The 17757-nt window shown below is 34.9% G+C and overlaps 1 pseudogene; it reads left to right on the forward strand.

Moving 5' to 3' along the window:
* The first annotated feature begins 996 nt into the window (after positions 1–996).
* Positions 997–4118, forward strand: LOC107500286 (annotated as a pseudogene).
* The last annotated feature ends 13639 nt before the right edge of the window (positions 4119–17757 follow it).

Here is a 17757-nt window from a genome sequence, read left to right on the forward strand (position 1 = left end):
TCTTTTAAATAAGCAGTACTTGGGTAACTGGGAAGCTATGTCAAAAGAGATAAAATTTAGAGCCATGTTCTTATTGACGTGAAATGACCTACAAATAATGAGTGTCAAATGTAAAGAAATACAACCATGCAAAAATATTTTAAGTTTAGTGTAAGCAGAGAATGGCTATTCTGATTTAAATGGCAAGGCTAATCAAAAAAAATATTCATAAATTTGACTACATATTTTTTTCCAAAAACACCATAACAAAGTCAAGACATAACAGATAATGTAGGAGATAAGTCCAGCCTTGGCCACCATAAGGGAGGGCTCCACTGTACCTTAAGGTATAGCCGCTACCTGCTGTAGATGCAAGAAGAAATACAAAAGGTCTATTTAATTCGAAATTCCAATAAACGATATATATATTTATTTTAGGATAAGTGTGATGACTTTTTCTGCACCAGTGAGCTTGACCTGATAAGTACTGTACAGTGCGATATGGTTAATGTCCCTGGTGGCGACCCCGATCTTCCTGAAATTCAGCTGGCCAATTTTAAGGCATTATCCACATGATAACTCAGGAGACAGACTGCGAAATTAAGCTCTATTTTTGTCCTCCGTAATAGCCAATTAATTAATGGACTCTGTAATAAACTATGTCCTTACTGTTTCACTTTCCCATTTTCTCCAGTGTGCTGCCCATGATCACCTCCGAAAAGAACTGCCTATATCCCAGTCCTCCTTAGATGGAAAACACAACTAGGATACATTCCATTATTAATTTGCATTTGCTCAATATTTTCAAAAGTTGAAATACTGTATTTTCCTGCATAACATAAGTATTTAAATTTTAGAATAAAACAATTACATCGTTCTAACAAATATACCTAATTGAATCTAAACCCAATATTGATTCTATGGAGGTTGCAGTGGCCATGAGCGCTGTGGCCCACTCCAGCCCTGCCTAGAGCCCGCGGGAGCTGCGCCCGCCACTCCGTACCTGCCGCCACAGCCATGCAGGGCTTCCAGGACTACATCAAGAAGCACTGACTGAGCACCGTGGTGCCGGTGGAGCTACAGAAGCTGGCCAGGGCAGCCTAGTGGGCGATGGGTAGCGGCCGCCCCCACACACGTTGTCGTGCCTGTTAGTGGATGCCGACAACTGCCTGCACAGACTTGAGAGTGGCTGCTGCACCCACTGGGTGAGCGGCAGCCAGGGGAACCACATGCTGGCTACCTGGCAGCGCTGGCCAAGGTCTGCTTCAGGGCAACATCCAACTCTTCATCTTCGATAGCGTGCTCGAGAAGGCACAGCTGCAAGAGTGGGTTAAGTGGTAGAGCAATGGGCAACCAAGCATAGGATGGCACTGCAGATTGTCAGCCACAACCAGGACAAAGGCATCCTGCTGCCCAACGTCTGCTTCCTGCCGTGCTTCCGGAGGGCACTGTATCCTCCTGGCACTCTTTAACTTCCACGTCAAGGTTACACAGAGTGGAAGACCATCATCAAGAAATGATTGGTTTCTGCAGAGTAAATGGCTCCCATAGCTTGGTTGCATAGGACTCTGATTACATACTATGCAACATCCCCTATATATCAGTGCCCGTGCCCTAAAACTGAGTGGGAATAGGAAAAGTCTCGCCACAAGGCAATACCTGATGCATGAGGCGGCCATGAAGCTACACCTGAACCCAAACCACTTTCCTACCTTTGTCATTCTGTTAGAAAACTACATTCTTCCTAATGAAGACCTGGCTTCCCTTCATTGGAGCTTACTTGGTCCAGAACACCCACTATCCTCCCTTAAGGTCCAGGCCCACCAGATGGTCCTGCCACCATGTGACGTGGTGATCAAGGCTATGGCTGACTATGTCTGCATCATCCTGGACACCTCAGACTTGGATGCCATAGCTAAAGATGTCTTTCAGCATTCTCATGCCTAGAAAGGATAGCAGTTACTTAAGAGAGCAATTGGATATTATTCAGCAACTAGTAAGCCTGTGGCATTTCACCCACACTACTCAGCCAGACCAAATCCATCTGGAATGCTTAAGGCAGTGCCATCACATGTTCCTGGTCTCCTCCCCATGCTCAACATCCCACAGACCTCTCCGCAAGCCAAGCCCACAGTTTTGCAGAGTCCCCACCCATATGGCAGGCCCTCACTTTGGAAGCAAGCTGGAAGACTCTGAGAGACAACTATAGCAACATTCCTCATGAAGGAAAATATACTGTATGAGTGGTCCTCCCAGATCAACTCAGCTTCGAGTGGCAGCCCCACATCCTGCAGACTCAGCTACTTCCCTGGTTCTTCTACATCACCACCTTTAGACAATGTTGAAGGCAATGGAGGAGCTGAGAGCTATATCAGTAGGAACAAAATTGCCTGGGAAAAAACTGGAAGTCACTTGTAGCCTCAAGCATGAGGAGACCCAGGAGACCAAAGTTAAGTTCAACCACTACCTGTTCAGTCAGCCAGCTCGCTGCAGGGAAGGGGAGCCAGATTGGCACTGTCCATCCAACTCCATGCCTCCTGTCCATGCACACCAGAAACCACATGGATATCACCACTCCTGTGAAGCCAGAGGTGCCAAGGGTGGCCAATTACCATCACAAGGGGGAGCTGATATTACCCATATAACTTTGACGTCCTGACAAAAGTTGAAATCAAAATTGCTGTTTTTATTGAAGATGAAGTCAGCAGAGACCTGCCTCCTCCCACCCTGCTCCATAGGTCAGTTTGTCAGTATGTTTAATGGAGTACTGATTAGCTTGGCAGAAAGCAGAATGAGAATAGATTTGCTTGTAGAAAAGACTTCTACCAGAACTTTCAACAGAGATCATTAAGGAGTGGGCAGCTTACAAAGAAAACTCTCTGCAAACCCCAGAACTGGCAGAAGCTCTTGCCTTCAGGAAGTGGACCTGACCCAACCTGAAGAGGCTGTGGTTGGGGAAGGTGATGGAGGACAAGAACCACGGGAAGAGAGCTTTCCTGGGCTGCATGAGGTCAGTTACCCCAGCCCTGCTCAACTGCCCATGATGCCCACTCATCTCATGGTGTTGTGCTGTGTCCCATGGTACAGGGTGCAGAGGCCCAGAGAATGGGTACTGCGTTGTCAGGAGCTGGATGCCTTACTGGCTTGGGCAATGTCTCCCAAATTCTACGAACCTGATCAGCTGCAGGAGCTCAAGATTGAGAACCTTGACCCTGAAGACATTCAGCTGTTAGCCCTTAATGAGTGGCATGGACATGGCTCTGTTTACAAACAAGCATGTGTCCAGCCCATACCCTGAGAACACTGCTGTCCTTGGATGTATTCTTATAGGAAGCTTTTCCACTTCAAACTCCTCCAAGAAAGCCAGGAAAAGACCCCACTAATGGACCTCTGTGACAGTCAGGCAGAGCAAAATGCCAAGGTAGAAAAGACATGGCAGAGTATCCAGGAAGGGCTGAACTTCTCCCAGCAGAGCCTCCCACTCCCCTTGGCACTGTCTTAATACCCCATTTCTGTGCACCCTGGGGACTTCGGGCCTGTCCTTTTCCCGTCTCCCAGGGACAGGGGCAATGCTTTGCAAGAGTCTGTGGAGGGTCCTATGCAGAAACTGTAGCAAAAGGTGCTTACTGTGCCTTCTGCATAATGAAGGCAGCAGGACTAGCAAGTGATAGAGTGGAATACAACCTACACCTTCTTAGAGAGGGAAGCTAGAAATAGCTGGCACTGTGGTTAGCCACTGGGCTGAGAGCAGATGGGTTGTGGCCCTTTTCCCTACAGGCTGTTTCTGTTGAAGGACCAGCAAGAGGGCATCATAGAGGACTTTTCACCCCAGTGATACAACATCTGGCAGAGGGAGAAGGTACTATGGCAGAGGTTACAAAAACCAGGGTGTGATTCAGCAGAAGGAACCAAAGAATTGAAGTCAAAACCCGGGGAATCCAAGTCCTCTGCCATGTCTTCAGATGGGTCCCTGGATAACACAGTGGTGACTGAGAAGCCAGCTTCCCAGATGAACATGAGTTTGGGTGGCACCAGGGCTCCCAGCCACGCAGACAGTCCCTTGAACAGTGACTGTAAGACAGGGAATGCAAATCCTCACTTAAATGCACTAAGCGCAGAAAGTGTTTGCTGTGGAGCTGATGCTCTGGAGGTGGCTGTCTTAAAGCAAGAAGAACAAACTTAGTTTTTTTTGTTTGTTTGTTTTGTTTTGTTTTTTTTATTTAAGGTAAAGAATACTAGAAGGATAAGGATTGAGGAATACATGAGAGTGAGCCTATAGTTATATACACCTTCCCTTTCCATAAGAGAAAAATAAGAACTTCAGAAATTCTAATCCCTTTTTGACATCAGATATGTAAAACATACCTTTTTAGTTTTAACCAGTTGTAGTCCAAATGCTACAATAAAACAAAAAGAAAATGAAGAGCATTTGACTCCCATACTTAAGTACAAAGTTTAAACTGGTTGTGACAAAAGCCTACAGTTGTGTTCCTTCGACGATAAAGAAAATAAATTTTGGCAGTCTTTACAAATACGTAGCTTAGAAAGGGGTTCTTAACCCCCAGGCTGTGGACCAATACCCATCCATACATAGCCTATTAGGAACTGGGCCACACAGCAGGAGGCGGGCAACTGGCAAGCTAGTGAAGCATCATCTGTATTTGCAGCTGCTCCCCAGCACTGGCATCGCCCCCTCAGCTCCACCTCAGATCATGGGTCATGAGACTCTCATATCAGCACCAGTCCCCAGTGCCAAGAAGTTTGGGAACCTCTGACTTATCACTTTTAGCATTTAGCACCATGTGTGTGCCCTTATCTTTGATTTTGCATTACTGTTCACAAGAAAGCTTTAAGGCTTTGGTTTCATGAGTATGAAAAAAATAAGGCATAACTAGGTTTTCTTTCTTAAATTTCATCACTGATGATGTGGTGCTTTTGTGTTAAAAAAAAATTACAACTACTAAAAAATTATAGAGTAATATTGCTGTTCTAATTTTAAATACATAGTACATCACATACTTTACAAGTTAAATGAAGATAAAGTTGAAATCACAGAAAATGCAAATGACCTTTCAAATCAACACAAAGTATTCTGAAACTTTTTGTGACTGAACGCCATGCATCTGTGATCAATGAACTGTTGGTTTTGAATCAGATGTAGACCATTAGTGCTAGTACTTGAGCTAAACTTCTGCATGGTTCATCATTTTTAAAGTGTGTAGTTAATATTGTGCATGTTATTGTCCTTTCTTCTGTTCTTACCGGTATGTGTCCATTTGTAAAACAAAAATGCCAATAATAATAAGTCATATAAAAGATGTTAACTGTTTAGTCACTGACTAATCTTGCTGTAACCTTAAAATTCTGTGATTATAGACCTCTGTTGCATTTATTTTAAATACCCCACACGATGTTTCAAATATCAACATTATCCTAAGTTATACACTGATATAATATTATTGTTCTTTGTTGCTATTTTATGCCTTTATATTAGCAAAATATAAAATTTTGTGAAAAAAAATCTCTTTGATCTTTAAAAAATACAAAACACACACACACACAAAATAACCCTTCTGTAGCAGGAAACAAATTACTTGTTTTCAAGAACTTTCCCATCAAGAATTTAGTAGAAGCAGGTATACTTATATCATTCTGTTGTTTTTGATGATGTTTTCAAACAATGTACTTTGAAATCAGAATCATTTCTTATTCATTTTCATGTAATTTTCCTGATGCTTTTCATCACACATTAGTGATCAGAAATGAGATGTAGCTCCCCGGTGCCTGCCCGCCCACAAGACCCGAGCAGGAACTTACTGTATGTTGAAGGGAGTTTTGCCCTAATTCATAAATTGTGCAAGAATGAATTGCCGTTGGATTTGACTGATTACACATGGGTTGTGGTGTGGTATATTGAAGACTACTGAATGCAATTTACAATGCTTAATAAAAATCTTTATTCTTTTAGTATAATAGTGATTTCTATTAACTGTAAAGCAGTTTTACCACATAGATTCATGTAATCATCTTTAAAATAGAGATGTAATTCATCCCTCCCTCAACACAAACCATTTCTCTCAAGCTTGACTTCTAGTCCAAATTTCATTTTACTCCAATTCCTGGAAATTAATCTGTTTTTTCATCCCTCTACATGTGCCTTATCGAGAATGTCATATGAATAATATAAAATACAATATTTTGAGACTTTTATTTTACATATTATAATTCTATTTAGAGTCATACATGTATATTTCAATCATGTTTATCAATAGTATTTTACTGAATGGATATATCATAATTTATGTTAATCAGCTGAATATTAAATTATTACTTAATTTGCACAATTATGGAAAAAACCTGCTATATAACTATTAATGTTTAGTTTTCTTTGTGAAAATAAGCTTTTATTTCCTTAGAAAAAATATCTACGAGCAGAATTGCTGGAGCATATAAAAAAGATATTTATTTAAGAAACTTCCAAAAATTTTCAAGAGTGGCTGAATAATTTTGTATTATAATCAGTAATATATGAAAGTTTCAATTATTTTAGCTATTTTAATAGATGTATAATAGTATATATTTTCTATTGTTTTAATTTACATTTTTCTAATGGATAATTATGTGCTTAATTGCTGTCCATATATCTTCTTTGGTGAAAGATTTGTTCTAATATTTCGCCTAAAATTTATTGTATTTTATTTTTGTTTTTATAGTCTAAATATAAGTATTTTGTTGGATATGTGATTTGCAAATACATTATCCCAGTCTTTAGCTTTTGTCTTCATTCTATTAATAGTTCCCTGGGGTAAAAGTTTTAATTTTCATGAAGTCCAATTTATCAATATTTTATGAATCCCACTTTTGATTTCATACCAAAGAACCTATTTCTTAACCCAGGGCCATAAAGATTATGTCCTGTGTTTTCCTCTAAAATATTAGTTCTATATTTTACATTTAAATACATTTGAATGAATTTTTGATAAGTGAAACATACATAAAAGTTTATTTTTGGATGCGCAAATGATACATACTTTGTTGAAAAGACTGTTTTCTCCATTTAAATGCCTTTGCTTTTTTTTAGGAAATCAGTTAACAGTTTTTGAGTGGTTCTATTTATGAACTCTCCATTGGGTAACATTAATCTGTATGGATATTATTTCACTGATTTTTTTGAGTCCTCCCACTTTATTCACATTTTTTGGTATGATTTTGCCTATTCTGATTCTTTTACCTTTCCAGATAAATTTAGAGTCAGACTGTTTTTGTCTACAAATTTCCCTATGGGAAATTTCATTGAATCTACAAATTAATATGGGGAACAAACATAAACTAAACAAGTATTCAAATCCATAAGCACAAAATACTCCATTTACTGAGGACTTTTTATTCTTTTCATCACTATTTTGTATCATTTAGCACACATATCGTGCATATTTTAGTTATATTTACCACAAAGTACTTATTTTTGGGGTGAAAGGCTATAAAAATTACTGGTATATTTGCAGGTGTTACTGTTCTTCATTTGAGTTTTATTTGTTAGCATATAGAGATGCAGTTGATTTCTGATAAAATGACTGTTATGTATTTCTTTTAGGAGATTCATCTTTCTTCTAGGAGATTCTATGCAGATATTTTGGAGTTTTTAATTAGCTATTTATGTAATTTATTTATAAAAACAGTTTTATTTCTTCCTTTCCAAATTTTACACCAGTTTTTTCTTTCTTTATTGCTTTATTGCTCTTTATTTCTTTATTGCTCTTACTATGACCTTCACGAAAATGAAGAAAAAGAGTGGTGAGAGTACTCTTGCATATTCCTAATTTTTAGGGGAGAAACATCAAGTTTTCATCACTAAATATTATGTTAGTTGCATGATCTTTTTAGATGATCTCATTAGTTAAAGACTAATGACTAGCTTTTTAATCATGAATGAGTTTTCATTTTTTCCCAAATTCTTTTTCTATATCAACTGATGTGTTTTTCATTTTTATTAATATGGTGTAATAAATTGACTTTGAAATCAATCAAAATACCAATACTGTAGTTTTAGCCTTAAAGTAATGTTGTTTCATAAAGATAAATTGGGAAGAATCTTCTATTTTCTGGAAGAGACTTTTTTTTATATAATTGGTTTATAATTTATAAATTTTTGTAATTTTTTAAACTAGGTAATAGATTTGCCAGTGAAGCCACCTAGAATTGCATTTTTTTTCTTTTTATGAAAGTCTTAATGTGCCTATTCAATCTATTTTAATTATTGTAGAGCTATTCAAGTTATATTTTTTCCTTGAGTGAGTCTGCTGTTTTATACTACAGAAGAGGAAGACCAAACTTACAAACTGAGAAGCTTATCTAAAAACTGCTATTAAATTACTCTTCTCTCTTGAGAAAATGAAACCTTATTTCCTAAACATAATCAAATTCTTTGGTATGTAAAACATAGTTCTAGGTTTTATCCCCCTCTGAAATGTAAACATATAGATCTAGAAATCTCTATTCAATATCCTTTTGACTTTCAACAGTTTTCTTTTAACCCACATTCCAGTTTTCTTTTGATCGGAAGCCTTAACCATGCAGAAAATACTTTCTCTATTTCCAGTTTTCAGACACACAATCTTCAAAATTTTTTTCCTGCATACTTATTCTCTGCTTCGAGAACTTCAATCACGAGAATGTTAGGTCATTTAATATTGTGCTGCAGAACCCTCAATGGTTCATTCTTTTGCCATATACTTGTACCTCTGTTGTTCAAATTAGGTAATTTGTATTGTTCCATTCTCAAATGTACTAATCTCCTAGTAATCTCCATTCTATTATTAGGCGCATCAACTGAATTTTTTATTTTAGTAGTTGTATTTTTCAGTTCTAAAATTTTCATTCGGTACTGTATTAAATGTTCTATTTTACACTTAAGATTTTCTAGCTCTGCATTATTCTAGGAGTGTTTTGCTTTACCTCTTTTGCATGTCTATGATACAGCTTTTAGATTCTTTGATAATTCCAATATCATGTTCATCTTGGGTTTAGCATCTGTTGATTATGCTTCCCTACAGAATTTTTCAAGTTTTCTTGTTTCTGTCTGCTTAGTAAGATCAGATTGTGTATAGGGCATTTCGAATGTTATCAGAATATGGCTCTTGTTTAAATCCTGAGAATAGTATGCTTTTGATTTTTGTTTATGTTCTTGTCTTAGCAAAAAATCAATCCCTTAGGTTTTATTCCACAAGTTCCAACCCACCTCCTGTGCACTCTCGTTCTAATGTCAGCTCAATTTAATGACCTTTCAGTCTTACTTAGATCTATCCTTCATGTGCTTCATCCAGGAGACAAACAGACCTTAGCCAGACTAATTGTGAGTTCATGTCCTCAAGTAGTTTGGTATGCTGATTAAAATCAGGTCCTAAAATGTGCAAGTCAAGGGTGAGCCCAAGCACTCACAGAGAATTTTATGCCACCCCATTCTCACAATCCCTCCTTTCTATTCTCTGCTCACTGCTTTCCTACTGCCAATGGCAACCCTTTCTGGTCCCCTTGCTAGATAGCTAGAACTTAATATCCTTCTGTTGCATATTCTCCATGACTATATTTGTCTTTAGGGCTAAAAGGCAAGAGGATAAAGAAAAAAATATAATGGGAATTTTCTTCAACCTCTTTGGAGCTCAGTTCCTTTGGTAAGAAAGAAAAATTCCCTTTAGAGGTCGGAAAATTCACCATTTCACTCTTTTTGCCACTGGATGTCAAGTTCAGAAATGCAGCTTGAAGGAATAGAGATTTTAAAAAAAATAAAACTAAGGATTTTGCCCACTTCCTATGTGCCACAGTAGCCCCATTTCGCACTCCTTGAACCAGCAAAAGAAAAAAAAAAGTATTTCTTTTGAAGATTTTTCTGTCTCTGCTCAGTGTGCAGCTTAAGGATTTGTACTGACATTATGTCTAGGCCAGAAGGGAGGGAAAAAATACATGAAATTCACCATGGTTCATTCATTGTTCGAATTTCAGTTTTCTTCCCTAATCTGCCTACTAGTTAGTTCTCATAGTTTCTAAAGAGTTGCTCCATGCATTCTTTCAGAATTTTTAGTTGCATTCAGTGGAACAGCAGAATGAAGTATGGTTACCTCATTATAATCAGAACCTGGAATCTGCTTTATTTTCAACCTCAGAAAATTAATATTGCTTGCAATATATAAAAATATTTTATTCATTTCATCATCTGTAGTTTACACTCAATTACTACTCATTGTAAGATTTTAAAAAATAATAGATATAATCAAACTCAAACCCTCTTGGCTTTTTACCTTTGTGATAGTCATTAAAAATGTCAGGAGTTCAAGAAAATGGCAGAGACATGTTTCATATTTCCAAATTTCCTCTCCCTAAAACATCAGAGTGACTATGTTAAAACACAGAAATCTGAAAGATAACTTCTATAGCAAAAATAGATGAAACTGTAATCTAACGACCCTCATAATTGAAGATTTGGCAAAAAATAAATAAAAAATAAAAAATAAAAAAAACAAATGGTAGTATCTTAGTCTGTCGATGTTAGCCAAATCTGGAATTCATTACCCCTCAGTTTATAAAGTAAGTAAATTAGTAATTACTTGGAAGCAAAATTTTCATCATACAATAAAAGTGATGGAACTTAAGAAGTTAACTTTCTTCAAAGCTAAAATTAGAAATGCAAAGACTGTGTTTTCTAGTTCTAACATTTACAATTTGAAATAGTGACAAACCCAGTAGAAACAAGAGCTGCTAATAAACACATTTGAGTCGCTAGTTGCCATATTCTCCTTAATGCAACCAAAACAACTTGGTGATTGATATGTCGGATTTCTCTTTTGGGGCAGCACATGTCCAAGATGAACCTAGAAGACATTCTAAGACTAGAGAAAAAAAAGTCTCATCACTACTTGTGTTCTCTCAAGAGGACTTAAGGAACAACTCGATTCCTAAAAATCAATGGCAGGACAATTTAAGCATTAGAAGTAATAGACACAAAAGGTTGAAACACATAAAATATGTTAAAATCAATGAGTCCAATAATAATATTAAGAAACAAAAATACATTGACCAACTTGGGGAATCTAGAATATCAACTCATTATGAAACTTAACCATTCTAAGAAAAAATTAAGTATTTGACTCAACTTTCTTCACAAGATAATCAAATTACACATGATGAGGGAAAGTCTCTTTTTATACAAAAACACCGACTACTAAATAAAGCAGCAATAACAATTAGAATATCACCAATTTTTCACTGGTAGTAAATTAATTGATCTTGCAATGAAAATTAAAGATTACCAAAATCAAGAAAATGAAGACAAAGGGTATCATGTTCTTCATAATGAGAGTATACAATTCCACTTGTGATGTATTCTCACAAAAATATTTAAAGCAGATTCAGCATTTTAACAGAGGTGCAATCAGTAAACTTCAAATGTAATAAACTCCACGTGAAAAAGGACTGTTTCTTCAACAAATAAATTGCAAGGACAATGAAGAAAGATAAATGTTAAATCATCAGATTAAAAAAAGAATTTATACATATTAATAGATTACATTAATTTTATTTTGGATTATAATTCGGCCTATTAGAATACATTATGAAACCTGAATAAAGAAGTCATGGTATTTGGGATTAGTTTCAAAGTAAGCAAGTATGGCTGAGATAGAGGATAAGGTGAGGATATCAATGAAATAAAACTGAACCAGAATTAAAGACTGTTGAAATTGGTGATTGATATATGGGCATTGATAATACTAAAAATCTATCTTTATAACAGTATATTTCCATTAACAGTTTCCTAAAAATCGAAATTCCTAATGTGAGGTTATCCTAGTATAATTGATTAGAATTGATTAGGAATAAGTCCAAATGCTAATGTGGCCTCAGACACATCTAAGACTGAAAATTTACTCTTTATAAGATTTAATATGATATTAACTTTTGTCATTCATTCTTATACACTACAAAGAACTTTAATAGTTTTTATTCTTTCTCAATTTTAGGTATAAGGACCTTTGGACAACGATCCAGAATTTTCTTGAAAATAAAGGAATTATGTTCATACATTAGTATGCGAAAGACTCATAGGAAATATGAAAAACTAACTTCTATACTTTCAATGAGATGACTTACATTTATTACGTGTGAACTCGAACTTTAAATACAGCATTACTTTATAATAGCATTTTAAGTTCATAGTTCCAATTAGAAACATTTGATTCAAAATCTATGCTGTGAATCATTCAGTTATGTGTACGTATAATTAAAATTGAGTAAGCATAAACACACCTATTTCTTAAAAGCACATTTTAATTTATTGTTGTTTCTGTCTAGGCTAATTTCTCTCATTTTAAAAAGCAGTGGTCCACAAAAATATCCACATATAAACTCTATCGATCACAGAAAAACTCACTTCTCACTTCCACCACACTTTAAATACCTAGCTTTGCTGGCGAAAACTGCAGTACACAATACAGTAGAGCTCTGAAAGCAAACACAAGCACATTTTATACAGTGGTATAAGCATTTGAATTTATCTCTGATCAATTATACTAGGAAATAACCTCACATTTTGAATTTCCATTTTTAGAAAACTTAATGGAAATGTAACAAACATATAAACACTTTATTGTAATTATACAGAAATAAATTTTATTTATTGGCATGTTTAAATAAAATCTTATTTCAATGACCAATGTGACTAACACTGAAGCAAACTGGAAAGATCAAACACCCAATTTCCTGACTGCATGCAACACAATTCCACTGAAGGCCATTTATTGAATGCCCTGTGTCTTACATCATTTGAATTATTACCTGCCATCTATTTACATAGATTTTGCTATTTGTCTTTGTGATAATTTTAAAAACACAATGGTGCATTTACTACTAAGTACAAAAACGTTACCTTTACATGAGGACATGAGTTACTACAAATTAGCAGCCTATTCAACTACTTGAAGTTCCTAAAACACTTATTTTCGCACTATTTTGTGATTGGACGAGTTCAGCTGTGCCTACCAAGAATCCTATTTTTGTTTTTGTATTGTTTTGCTTATTATCTAATCAAAATCAGATATAAAACAGTTGTAAAAATTAACCCGTTAATATAAATTATCACTGTTTAATTTACTTATGCCAACTCAGAGTCCATCATTTCTGTCTGTTTTTAATGCTTATTTTTGTTTGTTTCTTAATCATTAGGTTGAAGTAGTACCCTGATTTTATACTGTGATTCTCTTATCTTTTTAAAATTAGATATTCCAGAGCAGAGGTGCCCAAACCCAGGTCAGTGGGCTGTTAGGAATAAGGTTGTACAGCAGGAGGTGAGAAGCCAAACCAGTAAAACATCATCTGTATCTGCAGCCACTCCCCAACGCCAGCATCACTGCCTCAATCCCACCTCAGATCGTCAGGCATTAGTTTCTCATATGAACATCTGTCCTTGGTGCCAAAAAGGTTGGGGACCGCTGTTATACGGAACTCTCAGAGCACTCCACGTGCTAAGTTAAACTTTTATATAACACAGGAATTTCATCCTCTTTAATTTATCAATGAAACCTAGGGCTATATTAAACATTATTTTTAGAATTACTTAATTCTAGAAGTTAGACACATTTCTCCACTCAGATGTTTTTGCCACAATGTTACATGACCTTTTAGAGTCTAGACAGTAGGATAGCCAAATAGATGCTGTGGGACTAATCAGGTCTATGTTTGAGTACAAATTCCTCTATACAGTTAAATGCAACAATCAAATCTTTTGATCTTTTTAAGATCACTGTTTTCCTCACTTTGTTTTCCATCCCCTGATTTTCAATGATTTGAGTAAAATCAATCTGTCATTCTCTTCCTATCAAAAAGTCATTTACATTTCATTTTCATTTAATCCGTAAATTTTCCTGTTTTAAAGTAAAACTAGCAAGTATTCCCATGGTAAATGTTTTATTACCCTTATATGTGCCAAAATTTAAAAGCAAATTGGACTTAACATATTATGAATGTTGACCATTAATTTTGAAATGTTTACCTTTCTCAGTGAACTCTTGTTTTCTCAAATTAATATTGATAAGTTTAAAAATTAATTTAGGATAGAAAATTATCACAGGACTCATAACAGTTTTTACGTCAAATTTAAGCATCTGTATGTAATCTTATCCAGATAATTTCTAGAGTGATTTCTAATTATTGAAAGTCAACCTTTTTATTACATTCTCAAAGTTTTTTCTAAAGTTATCCAGTAGGCTGTTTTTCCACAGTATCAATGGTATATATAGTTTTAATATACAGATGTTTAAGAGTGAATATCATAGCAGTGTTCAGAAACTTTTAAAATTTTGCAACTTGACTAATAAATCACTAGTAAATCAAATTATTTTCTTTCCTCTGAAGTTTTATTGAAAAAAATAAAAACAAAACTAAGAGACATACCCATAAGGCATTATGGCTTTGGTTCTCCCATTACTTATAGGCCTATTAATTACTATTACTTCAAAGGGGAAAAAAAAAACTTAATAAATGCTGTAACAAGAATCAAAAAAGCCTAGCTGTTCAGGCAACTTCGTAATGTTTAAGGTTACCTCTGAGATTCACTCTGATAATGACTAAAATACTATTTCTGACTTCAGGAATCTCAAAGTCCAATGGAGAAAACACGTACATACAGAGATATTAAGAAACTTGACAATCACAATGATCACCATACATAAAATGTGTTAAGGGTCAAAAAACTTTTTTAAAAAATAGAAGTCTTAATGTTTCAGAAAAATACATATTACAAAATTTATGATAATACTGAGTTATAAAATGTTATATAATAAACTTTCAATAAGAACAATGATAATAAAGGAAAGCATCAAAATATCCATAATAATATCTGTATAACTGCATTAAGCATATATTCTAAATATGTGTTCCTGTTTAAAATGTTTCTTTTAACAGGTGTATTGGTATTTTAAAAAATATATTTGTATTTCCCCTGTATTAAAAAAAAAACAAAATCAGTACTCATGAAAAATGAACAGAGACTGTCAACATGCATGATGAAACAAGAAGTCATATGGGCTATAGTTGCAGCAGGCCAATTAAAAAGAAAAAGAATAAGTTTGAGGTTCAAAGTTACTAGCATCAGTGAAACTCAGATATAATCAGTGAAGATAACGACAGACCATTAGGCAACTGGTTTTATTTTGCTACTGGGCAAATCAAAAGCACATTATTAAGTACTGTTCCAAAACTTAGGGTTTAATTTTTGAAAGTGATGCTATTCAAGACAAAAAGGACTAAAGCAGGTGTCCTAAGTTATTAGGAAAAGTTTGGTATACATTGCATTTGAAGTGCCTGTTGGATATCCAAATAATGATTTCACAAATAGATGAGTTTGGAAGAGATATATGTGGTCTGAAAGCATCATTTAAGAGTGTATATATGTGTGTGTGTTGAATCATTTTTACAAAATATGTTCCTAGAAGGAATGTGTAGAGATTAACAGCAGAGACTCAAAAAAAGAATGGGATACTATAGTGCAACCAAGAAGCCAGAAAAGATCACTTAAAAAAAAAAAAATGGAAAGAAATATCCAGAAATGTAGGAAGACTAGATTATAGAATATGACAGATGTGTCAAAAAGACCAAAAGATGTAAGGTTTCACTTTGAGAAAGTGTATGTATGATTATAATGGTAAAATAAAGAAGGCAATGTTATAAGAATGTTAAGACCTGCATCAGTAACACAAAGTCAGTGCAGTTCAGAAAGGATCAGCTATAAAGAAATGAGCAAGCCTTAGAGAAATGAGCATGCACTTACAGTTCTCCCAAAGAATGTTGCATAGCATCATGGGAGAACAACCCCAAATATACATCCAGATTTGAGATACAAAGAACAAACTAGAAGAATTTTCATACGTCTTTCACAGCTATGATTCAATGATTTTCATAGTGCTAACTTATGAAGCTTCTAGTTTTTCATATCGGCACCCTCAAGCAAAAACCACGAAAGTGGATAACTACTTCTTGATGAGGAATGGCTTCTTCCAAACAAAGTGTGATGCTTTAAAAGGACAGAAGCAGAAGAGAGTAATTGGGGTAGTAATTGGTCCAAACTGAAATTGGTTCACAGAAAACATGGCCTCTGGCACAGCATCTTCACCAGAGAATAAATTATATGAATATGAAATTTATCTAAATGACTTCCTAGGGTTCTGGCTCCCTGCCAACTTGCTCTGACTGTTGGATAATTGAACTGGCTCTCAATTTACATCAACCATACTTCCTTCTTAGCATTTTAGAGGATGATGCTAATGGAAACCAATTGGATAGTTAGAGTGTTTTAGAAAAATCTACACTTTCCTAGCAAAATCCAGGCCTGGAATGATCTTTCCACATTTGAGTGTGAAAAAGAGGGGATAAAATTATGCTGCCTATACTATAAATAAAATGTTAAGAGAAGCACATAAAACTTTTTTTAAAACTATACAACAGAACACCTAAATATGTATTAGATATCGCCTGTCTTGAATTCCCAGACACATTTTAAAATGCATAGAATCTGAGAGAAAAATCTTAAAAGATTAAAGATTTGTTATCAAACCAAATTAAGGTGGAGCTTGTTAAGGGAGCGAAATCATTTGTGAACCTTAAATGTGAAATGATGAATATAAAATCTGCATTAGAAAAAGTATAGGCAGAACCAACACTAAAGAAAATAGTGATAAAGACCTCTTAAATATAGCCCTCTGTAAGAAAGAGGTAAAAATAGAGATTAGAACAGATCTAGATAATAGCTCATATGGATCTCAAATGTAGATAATTAATGTTCAGTAAAGAGTCCCAAAGATAAACTCACAAGGACTTCATTTGAAAAATTAAAATGAAACTTCACTAAAGTGAGGGGTGACATAATCCTACAGATATAAAAGTGACCATATCAGATAAAATTAAGGGAAAAAGAGTCAACCTTGAGGTATAGCCTTTTCAATGTCAAGAATATAAGAGAAATTCAATATGAGGCAAAAATCAGTTTCATTACAAAATAAGAAAAAAACAAGTTTTAGACTCTAACCATTAAATTTAGAAAATAAATATAAAGAGCCAAATTTGCAGAAGAATAAAAGTATACAGAATAAAATTTTTTTTCAAATAAATCTGGCATTCATATCTGCATACACCAAAAAAGACTTTTGTGGAATTACACATCCTTTCTGAAAACAAAAGTCTGCATGTTTGTACAACACACTGAAAGATATAACACAGTTGTATGAGAGCTCAAATTAACTTAAGGGCAGGCTATAATTTATAATGGTTAAGAAGATTAGACTAAAGCCAGTCTGCTCAGCTGCAGATTCTCTTTTTACTAGCTAAGTAATTTGGACAAATTTATTTATCCTTCTGTATAATTAATAATATCACCATAGCAGACTGCAAGAACTAAAAAATAACTTATTTGAAGTTCTAAGTATCACAATATATTTGGCATATAGTAAGGAAAAAATAAATGTTCAAATGAAAATAGGCAAAATAAAGAGATGAAAAGAAAAAGAAAAAGATTGCAAATAAGAAATTTTATAAGACAAGTTTGGTAGTTAATCCTAGAACTAGAGAAATATTTTTGCATATCTTTAGTATATAACTTGTAAAATAAAACAACATGGTTATGAAAACAAACATAGGAGATACTGCAGATTTGATTCCACACCATAGTATTAAAGCGAGTCAGGCAATAAAATGAGTTGTAATCTTTTTGCTAGTGTTGAGTCCTACCTTCATTTGGTT

This window comes from Rousettus aegyptiacus, unplaced genomic scaffold, assembly GCF_014176215.1.
Source record: "Rousettus aegyptiacus isolate mRouAeg1 unplaced genomic scaffold, mRouAeg1.p scaffold_m13_p_11, whole genome shotgun sequence".
NCBI lineage: Eukaryota > Metazoa > Chordata > Mammalia > Chiroptera > Pteropodidae > Rousettus > Rousettus aegyptiacus.